Genomic DNA, 10,988 nt, shown 5'->3' on the forward strand with positions numbered 1-10,988 from the left:
AAATCATAGCAAAACTTTAGTTCATGAATCGTAAAACAATCATTATGAATTCCTTGTTGGTTCTGGAATAGCATTAGTTATGATGAAGAGCACTTGAAACACCATAACAGACAAGGCTGGCGAAATTGAAGTTGCATTGAAATGCATCCGCGTTTCAATGTCCGGAGGAAACGTAAAGTGACGAGTGACTTACTTGACACATGAAAGGTTTTGACTTGATTGAGAATAGACATTTAAAAGCATCGCCCGAACAGGGACTTGAACCCTGGACCCTCAGATTAAAAGTCTGATGCTCTACCGACTGAGCTATCCGGGCTCAGACAACGTGCGTGCGCAGCGCCCTATACTGGCCGGTCTGAACATTGCATGACTGAAGTTTTGCATTCCTTCCAGCTATCATCCAATATCTTCAGATTATTTCTATCACACAAGTATTCCCCACTGGGTTTGGAGACAGTCACTGCCTTCCTCTCAATTATCCAGCTCTCTCACTCAAACATCATTGCCTCGCCAAAACTTGCTTGACGAATTATCGCCACGAAACCCAAATCTTTCTAAAGAAAACCAACTCTCAGCATTCACTTTCAATCGTTGTTTCATCTTGGCCATTATTCCTGTGAGAGTCGCGGTGAGACAGTGATGCTGCAGGAACGTGGAGTGAAGGGCGGGGGTCCGGGTGGGGGATATGTGAATAGAACGACTTAGAGAGATACGCGTCAAACAGCAACACATAGAAGTTCTTATTTGTGCGGTTGTGCTGGAAACACCACTCTAACCTCATAAATGGACCTTAATTTATTCCAAAATTTGAGACAGCTACCTGATTGAAAGCAAACCAATGATTCATTCAATAACTGCATTTAATTAATACAAACCAGTGGAGAATAATCAAGGACTGTGGCTCCTTTGCAAACCCTTCTAAATGCAGAAAGTGGGAAATGAGCATCTCCGTTCATCATGTCTGTCCGTATTGCAGGGAACGAGAATTGCAACGAAGGAAAGATTACCAGCAGAAAAAAAAACTGGACCACAACTTCCTAATGATTTAGTTACCAAGTCTTTGGGAATCAGCAACGAATCTGAGTCCGTGGGCAAAACAGCAAACTATAAAAACCTCATTTCAAAAACGTGTTTTCCATCACTGCAGTTCATGTGGTGTATCTACTCTTACAGTGCTTTTGGGAAAGATATTCCCGCAATTGAAAGCAACAACAGTGAAGGAATGTTTGATATCGTTCAAAGTGAAGATACAGTCTGTCTTTGCGAGGTGGAACTTTGGGCAGTGATGGAGGATTCATTGCCCTGGACAATAACACTTGTCAATTAAAAAGCTCTCCATCAATTCTTAACAGCAACGTTTTTACAAAGCGTCGCACAGCCTACAAAGTTTCAAACTGCAAATATCGCTGAAAGAAATGGATTTTGCATACCATGGAATCAATTGCGTGAGATTAAACAGTTTTGTTAGGACAGCATAAAAACAATCTTAAAATAAACATCCTCAATGGGTGTGGATGAAATTCAAAATCTCAGAATGACATTATATTTCGTTCCCGGTGGTTGAAGAAATATTGAAAGTTACAGTTGGAAGGAAATCAGAATACTGCAAAACTTTCGTTGATCAATCTTACGGCGACCGGCATCAATTGTCTGAGGGTTCTGGGTTAGCATTATTCATGATGAAGAACACTTGCAACGTCATGGCATACAAGGCTGAGAACCAAATAGTACAAAATTGGATTGGATTTCATCCGCGTTCGAATGTCCAGAACAGACATTAAATGACCAGCGGACTCACTCGGCACTCTGAAACAATGTGACTCGATTGAGAATGGAGATTTGAAACCATAGCTCCCAAAGCGACTGGAACACTGGAACCTCAGATTCAAAATCTGACCGACTGAGGTATAGGGCTCTGGGAGTGATGGTGCACTGAGACCTTTTCTGGCTGGTTCGAACATTACACGGCTGAATTTTTGCATTTCCTCCAGCAGTCATGCAATTTCTTCACATTATTTCTCTCACACAGGCATTCCTTTGTTTGTTTTGGATTTTCAACCTCATTTTCTATGTTGTATTTCGCTAAGATACATAGTAGATTGGCTGCTCTGATATCTTGATTTGCTGGAATTATAGTTTCACCGACCGTTGTGGTAGTTATGCTGTTGCGAAAACTATCATAACTTACTTGAAAATTAGGGAAACAGTATTGTTAATAGCTGTGTATCCATCTGTAAACTGTGCAGATGAATACTGTATAGATACTGTAAACTGCAAACCGTATAGATTCATTATTCCAGCAGTTCATTAGGAAATATAATACAGTTCCAACAAACGGTATTACAGCACGTGGTTGTCTTTTCTTTTCTGTTTGCAGTGGTAACATGATCCTGCGCCTTCATCTCCATCTGGAGATGACAAATACTTGCTTAGTGATCTCCAATTTTACTCTCATAGATGGCAGGGACCAATCATGCCTGCTGACCTGTTACACCAGCACAGTTTATGAAGCTAACTCAGGAACTTCAGCTTAGAGAAAAGATGAGGTGGAGCCTCACTAAACATTGGAGCTGCTGATCAGGCCAAATCGACGCTCTTGTTACTATTCTTCTCACCGATGCGAATCAGAGAAACACCCACAATTTTATAAACCTCGGAGTATCAGCTGTGCCGATTGAAGAGGAGAATTCAGGCTTTGTGAACTCTGAAATGGGCATCAAATGTGAATATTGTCCCTTTATTCTCGTGAGTGCAGAAGCAGGAACATTGTTCTGATCGAGCTGTTTATAGTAATAAAATGGTTTATTGTGGAAACACTATTTCACTTTGCCCTGAGAGACAGACGAATCTGGGCCAATCAATCGCCAGTTTTTACAGGAAGGGTGGCTGGAGATCTCCAACGCGTTTGTCAAAATCGAGTGAAGCTACTGGAACTTGCCGGAGATGTGAAAAGGTGGCATTTTTTGGCAGGTCTCAAACTCAGCCTTTGTTAGGGGAGCTGGAGAATGCAGACTTTCATTGTTTCATGGGCAAGTGACTAAAGGAAGATAAAATGAACCGCTAACAATGAGCTGAACCCACAGTTTAACGATCAGAAACAGAGCTACCTGAGGTTCCACTGTATGTCTTTACCCGGCGCTCTGCAGCATCTCAGAACAGATCCTCCACTCATCCATTCCTTCTCAATCCTCCCTCTATAGATCATTTCCATTACTGGCAGACCAACTGCCTCCCTTTGATTATATCTTCATAAGTCATGTTGCACGCAACCAGCTACTTGTCCCATCTGCTTAAATGGCGATGTGCCAATTGCTGCTTCTGTCGTGTTTCTGACCAATAGTCCACTGAAGGTAATATTAATTAGGGAGAGACATGACTTTTATCGGGTGAAAAATCGAAAGAATGTTTCCTTGGATGTGGGAACGTTTGTTATTACCTTCCTAAAATGAAGAAAGCAAAGTCGATGTAGTTGTGCCAAATGTAATTTTGGATAATAAGCGGACTTGACAGCCCAATTTGATCATTGAAGTGTTCCACATTTCACCTTCCCACGTTTGGGTTTAGTCGTATTAATTATTTATATCTTTCGTGTCGGAGCTGGGCTTCGGAGTCCAATGTCATTCCTTGGACCCCCAGGCAGCACTTGAGCACGTGGGCTGAAAGGTAACTTAATGTGATTTCCTGCTTGTTGGATCTCGTTTACATTGATTCCGAAGCGGAAGCGTCAGCACCGCACTGCCGAATGTGAAAGCAATACCATTAAAATTTGAAGCACTCCTCAGGACATGGAGTAGAACGCACAACTGAGGTTCTATCTCAAGCGCTCGGGGTTAATTCGTTACCACTTTTAAACAATAAACCACCAACACATTTCATTACAAAATTGTGGAGAGGCGCAATCTAGGAACGGATGGAAGGAAACAATTCACACATGGAAGTAAAACTCGTTTATTTCAAACATGTAAGCAGTTGTTGTATATAGTTGGCGTCGAGACAACACAATAACTTAGTGAATAGAAATCCACACAATATTTTACCACATGGTTTACGACATATGTTGTCACGTATTTTACGACATAATACTTTATCACATCTGTTTACCGCAGACTGTTCGACTGCGGAATTCCTTACTGCATACTTTGCCACAAAAGACTTCAACACATATTTTACGACATAATACCTTGCTACATATTTTGTGAAGAATATTTTCCCACATGCTTTACTGCAGAATACTGAAACGAGAAGAGAAAAGAAGTACAGTTATTATGTCCCATGGTGACATTACCAAGGGTGGGGACGATGGGGGCGGGGGGCGGTGTTGTGGGAGTGAGGGGGAGGGCAGGGGCTGGATGGTGGGGGGCGGATATGGATCAAACGAAACTAATCATAATGAAAATTAATTTTTATACATTGCATCCTCAACCTCACGACATCTGCAAAAACTTTAAAATTATTGAAGGTGTTTAAACATGGACACGTCCGGAATTAAGAGCAAAATGTGACAGACAGGAAATGGGTGGGAATCGATGAGGGAGAGATGTTGGAAAGGGGTTTCAGCTAGACCTTGGGTGTGATGGAATCAAAGAGCATTCTGACCGGTGGAATTATCCAGTGGATTGACGGATTCCATCACCCAATTTTATTTACGCTGTTTAACTTCCTTCTGAATTCATCAAGCACCGAGCGCTCATGGACCAACGCAATCACCACCACAACTAAGTCCCTTCCTGCTGACTCTGCTGTTCTGCCAATGAAGCCATTCTAGACCGGTGCTGGTGGAGCCATGTTGCTGCAGGTCGGACCCTGAAGTGTCCCTGTTTGAGTGGTGATGTCCTCAGCAGTGGGTGCATTATTGTGCTGCGAATTGATGTCAAAACATTGAAAACACTTAAAATTAAAGTAACTGACATGAAATGGAACGAATCCTTTTCAATGTGAATGACATTTCTCAATAAGTGATAATTCTGTGAAAACTTCATTATTGCTTTTTGACATTGCTGTCTTTCAAAGAATTAGACACTAAGTTTCAAAATTAATAGATACACTGTAGGTTGTTGGCACCGTCTTGTCACTGGGTCAAGTATGGTACTCAGTAAATTTGTGAAGATTATGTAATGTCAGGTGCCCAGAAGAGGATGCAAACTTTCTTAATTGAACCGCAATGGAAGTTAACTAACTGATCCACCTACTGAAAAAAAAATCAGTGTCCGTATGATGATAATAACAATGATATAACTTTCATGGCAGCTGACTGGCTCCGGATTTGAAGAAGGAATGCTTCTGAGCTGTTTAGTCACAGACCACAAGATCACCACTTACACCCATGTGCCGTGACTTTACTTCCATTCAGTTTGGTCTTGTCCCTGAAGCAATTTAATTGCCAATTCCTGCTATTTATAAGTTTCTGCTTCTGACACCACTGCTTATTTACCTATTGTGCATGTATTGTCACCTTCAAGGCGGAGTCGTTCCCACCGTATAGATTCACCCCGCACATTTCTCCAGAACCATGATAATTTTTCATTCCCAGGTTCCTCTCCAAATACTGATGAAGAATATTTGTGTGAGCAGAATGTTTAATTGATTCTTTTTCAAGCAGAACTTTCAAAATCCAGGCACTTCCTTGAGAATTAAATTAGCTGAGTTTTTCGCATAGCTGTTACAAATGGTTTTAAAGCTCTGCATGTTTGTTCCCACCAATCCGCTAGATGGACTTATTGATCTCCAACGTGTGGCTCAATGCCTCCCAGCATCTTAAATCCATTACTTAATTCATCTCCGAAGCCTCAATCAGACTTTGGAACACTTTTAACAAGCTTTTCGGCTTCAGATTCACTACCCTCTCTATATCCCCAATGCTGGTATAGGGACATCCAATATTTGAAGAATGCTATTTGAAGAATTGTCCACAGATTTTCCCGAACAAAGAACAATAAAGGACAGGAAACAGGCCCTTCGGCCCTCCAAGCCTGCGCCGCTCATTGGTCCAACTAGACCACTCGTTTGTATCCCTCCATTCCAAGTCTGCTCATGTGACTATCCAGGTAAGCCTTAAAAATTCCCAGCGTGTCCGCCTCCACCTCTCTACATGGCAGTGCATTCCAGGCCCCCACCACCCTCTGTGTAAAAAACGTCCCTCTGATATCTGAGTTAAACCTCGCCCCTCTCACCGCGAAAGTGTAACCCCTCGTGATCGTCACCTCCGACCTGGAAAAAAAACTTCCCACTGCTCACCCTACCTGTACCCTTCATAATTTTCTACATCTCTATTCGATCTTCCCTCATTCTCCGTCTTTCCAGGGGAACAACCCCAGTTTTCCCTATCTCTCCTCATGGCCACGACCCTCCATAGCAGGCAACATCCTGGTAAATCTCCTCTGCACTCTCTCCACACGTCCTTTTGGTAGTGTGGCGACCAGAACTGGACACAGGATTCCAAACGTGGCTTAACCAACGTTCTATACAGCCGTAACATCAGACTCCAGTTTTTATAGTCGATACCCCGCCCTGTAAAGGCAAGCATTCCATATGCCTTCTTCACCACCTTTTCCACCTGTGCCCCACTTTCAAGTATCTGTAGACTTGCACACCCAGGTCCCTTTTTGTGTCTATATTCTTGCTGGTTCTGTCACTTATTGTATAACTCCGCCATCCCTACATTGGTTGCACCAAAATGCATCACTTCGCATTTGTCTGGATTAGATTCCATCTGCCATTCTCTGCCCGATTTTCCAGCCTATCTGTATTGTCCCACAACGTTCATCGCTATCAGCAACTCCAGCCAACTTTGTGTCACCCGCAAACTTACTGATCACACCAGTTACACATTCTTCCAAATCATTTATATATATATCACAAATAGCAGAGGTCCCAGTACAGGGCCCGGCAGAACACCACTGGTCACAGATCTCCAGCCAGAAAAAGACCCTTCGACTGCTACCCTCTGCCTCCTGTGGCCAAGCCACCCCTCATTGTATATCATGAGATTTAACCTTTTGCACCAACCTGCTATGAGGGATCTTGTTAAAAGCCTTACTAATATCCATATAGACGACATCCACGGCCCTTCCTTCGTCAACAGATTTTGTCACCTCATCAAAAAGCTACACCAAATTTGCGAGACATGGCCTCCCTCTTACAAAACCATGCTGTCTGTCACTAATGAGATTATTCCGTTCTAAATATGCATACATCCGATCTCTAAGAATCCTCTCCAACAACTTCCCTACCACGGACGCCAAGCTCACCTGCCTATAATTACCCGGGTTATCCCTGCTTCCCTTCTTAAATAACGGTACCACATTCGCTATCCTCCAATCCTCTGGGACCTCACCTGTGTCCAATGAAGGGACAAAAATTTCTGCCGGAGGCCCAGCAATTTCATCTGTTGCCTCCCTGAGCAGTCTAGGATAGACGCCATAGCCAGTTGAAGAAGAAACAATTAAAAGGCCTTAGCCGATATATTTGATTTCACATTGTTCAACTTCATTCATAAATTCTGGCAACAAACGTCAATGTGGACAGCAAGGCTTCTCCACTCCAAACGTGTCTGTGTTGGATTGACTGGCCAGGGGAAATTGCAGCTTCGTGTCAGAGGGCCGAACAAACTAAATACATGCTTTTACCGGGATGGGCCTGGATGGGATTCGGGATCAATTGGCTGAATCGCCTCGTTCTGCACTACAGAGATTGTATGGTTCTGTTCCATTTTTTTTTGAGTTACATGAACATTCCAGAATGTAGTAATTATTTGCACCTTCTCTTTGAGCAGTTTCACTGAAGGAACGCAGCAAAGCGCCTGAGACAGCACCTTTTAAACAAACAACCACGAACATATATAAGGATCAGGGAAATCTATTAGGACCAAAGAAACAGAGTCATAGGAACACCTCCATCTGGGCGTTTCCCTTCAGGTCACTCAACATTCTAACTTGGAAATATATCGCCGTTCATTCACTGTCGCTGTGTCGAAATCACTGAACTCTTCCCAAACCGCACTTTGGGTGTGCCTACATCACATGGACCAGTGCTAAATGTCAGCTGAGATGCGGCTTCGAAAAGGGCAATTATGGATCAGGAAGGAAGGAAGGCCTATCCCGCTACACCGAAATCCGGTTAAATTATCTTTCAAAGAATCATGTTGCGTGACCCTTTTCAATGCGCATGTCTTTAAACATTTATGCATTAATGTTTTCGAACCTGGTCTGTCAATTTTTCTATTCTGTATATGTCACCCCGGTGTCACAACGCTGTTCGTTAGCACATACCGACTGAGCAACAATTGTATCAGTTGCAAACACAACATTGTTTCACCTTACATGTGGCTATGTTGACTTGTAAAAGTTAGAAAAGTCTATTGATTAAAGATCTTTGTGGAACCACCAAGCGCGGTTGAAAGGCACAGCGACCATCTGCTAACAAACTGGCACATTACACTTCATTTCATGGATGTGAGCCCACACTCGAGCCTAACGGTCAACTGCAGTAAAGAATACTGAGGCTTTCGACCTATCATCTTCTGCACCGACATAGAGAATGACAGGCAAAGAGTCGCAACAAAAACGTTGTTTGGGGGTCCCAAGGGTCGTTATAAAAATGAAGTCTTATTTTAAACTGATGCCAACGGTGTAATTGAAAAAAAATGCGTAAGAAATCTACATATTGCAAGACACTGAAACATGGAATAGGACCATGCCTCGCCCATTTTTTTTCAGGAAGGGTGGTCTGAGGATGATTTTTGAGTGTGTTCGGGGATGATTTTCCCTTATTTCCCGAGACCATTAGTGTCCAATTTAGGGTGCAGATAGGGGCAGGCTGTGCAGACAGTCAAATATCTAATCCAAAAGCTGGCACCTGTGACAGTACAGCACTCCATCAGTACAACAATAGAGTTCTGTGCACAAGATTTCTGCGCACACGTGTGATCACGGTAAATCGGGGCCTGACTAACTGAGTTTTCCTGACTGGGGTGGTTGCAAGGAACACGTTACAACATAGAGAAGAAGGTCGCTTGGAGGTGTCCTGGAAGATTTTCTGCCTCTCAGCCAACAAACACGGAGCATCAACTATTCATAAGCACAATGAATAATGGAACTCACTCATGTGTTCACAAGCAAATCAGTTTCAATAATCACTGAAGTTGAGAGAAAGGTTCTACTTTTTAATTAATCTACATATATAGTCAGAGCTTATCTATTTACCAACCTGATCGATTTGCATCTTAGAAAGTCTGCACAGCATCTCACATGCGAGAATGGAAGCAATGACTGAGACTGTTAACTCCAGCACCGCTAGGATCCAGAGAATGACAAGCAAAGGCATGCAGTAATCCTGTATCTGTGGCAAGAAAATGTTAAGGACCGTTGCAATTTTAAAAAAAAAATGAATTGTGGCAAAAATAATTCTCACACTCCCTCTGAGAGCATAATTGATTGTAAAACTTATCCCAAAACATTGGACAAAGAATATCGTCAAACTGGGGCAAATTAAACACGTTAGGTAGGGATTGGTCTTCCGTAGTTGTGTTACCGCATTGGTGAATGCTTGATTAATGCAAAAATGGTTTGCAATCGACTTGAGTTCAAGGGCAACTTATATATATTGGCATTCCATTTACCCACGTCGATTCGTTGTCTCAGATGGGGAGTGACCGAGATCTGACTGGCGGGTCCTGGTCAGGGAACCAACAAAAAAAATGTGACAGATCATTCGATCATTCTGTCCATGAGTCGGCCGATTTTATCATTTTCACCCACGGCTCCTGGCCTTGCCCCACAGCTCTGCATTTGCCTCCTCTGTGTAAATCCAATTAGTTTCTTGAAGTCGGTGGGGGTGGGGGTGGGGGGTTGATTTATTAACAACAGACAATTCAGCCAGATTTGAGAACTTTGGAGAAAATGATTAATAATGCAACAAAATGAGTAGACTGGGAATATTAAGGTGCCAAAGAAAATCCAGGACGGTAATGCGATAGTGATATTTAGAAATGTGTTCAGATTACTTCAAATAGACTCTTTTTTGTGCGACTCCAAAATTAGAAATATCCGCTTGTTACTAATAAAAACATCCAATCATTCTGGTATTTGGCGGCGGGTAGGTTGGATTTTGTTTTGGGGCTATTGGCCTGACCAACGTGCTTGGTTGTGCCTTTTACTGGAAACTTCAGGGGTGGCTGGGGATAATCTCATCAATATCTCGTGCCTCTCGTTTCACCTATTCAAATCAGCATTTCGCCAATCAACCAAACTGCATGCTGTGTAAGTTTGAAATCAATCAATACATCCTCGCCAAGGTGAAGTGTGCGGTTATGGTACTCTCCCTGAATCGGCAACTCAGAGACTCGTGGTGACGCTCTTTGAACGTCTTAGTTGAGTTTTTTTAGGTTAGTTTTATGCTCCGTTACTGGATTAAGCTGGTTTGTTGGAAGCACATTGATGTGGGACAGTAACACGGGAGCAATTTAATTCAGTACTAAATATTGCCATCATGTCTATATCAAATGAAGCGAAATTCTAACTGCTGATTTACAAATTATTACGGTGTATTCCGGTGTACTCAGGTTTTGTTACGTCGTTGCAGGAAAGTAGCACAAGATATTCACCTGTTCTGTCATGCAATGGGGCTTATCAGCGTGAAACAGAAATACATCCAGGAGCACCATAAAGCCACTGATAAAATTCATCACATGGCAAGACATCAGCTGTGAAGATTAAACAGCAATTTGTCCAGAAAACTGCGCATCATGATATCTGACAAAAACATTGGTTATTTGGATATTAAAAATTGCATTCGGTACTTTGACAAAAGAGGTGAAAATTTATTTCAATACACACTGGAAACTAATTTGAACTTATAATCGTGGGCATTGCATTCTACAGAATGCGGCACTTTATACACATAGCAAAACATCAGATACGAAGAATTAGTTCCCCTCTCAGCCACGGAATCACGTGTCGCAAATATTCCAGAGCCCCTGTGCACCTTTCAAC

The 10,988-nt window shown here is 42.5% G+C and overlaps 1 non-coding gene across 1 annotated transcript; it reads right to left on the reverse strand.

The window, feature by feature from the left end:
* Positions 1-243: 243 nt before the first annotated feature.
* Positions 244-316, reverse strand: trnak-uuu (transfer RNA lysine (anticodon UUU)). Its single transcript has one exon. It is a non-coding gene; the product is annotated as a tRNA-Lys (tRNA).
* Between the last annotated feature and the right edge of the window lie 10,672 nt (positions 317-10,988).

The sequence above is a fragment of the Carcharhinus amblyrhynchos genome, chromosome 13, assembly GCF_965287045.1.
Source record: "Carcharhinus amblyrhynchos chromosome 13, sCarAmb.v2.hapA, whole genome shotgun sequence".
NCBI classification, from domain to species: Eukaryota; Metazoa; Chordata; class Chondrichthyes; order Carcharhiniformes; family Carcharhinidae; genus Carcharhinus; species Carcharhinus amblyrhynchos.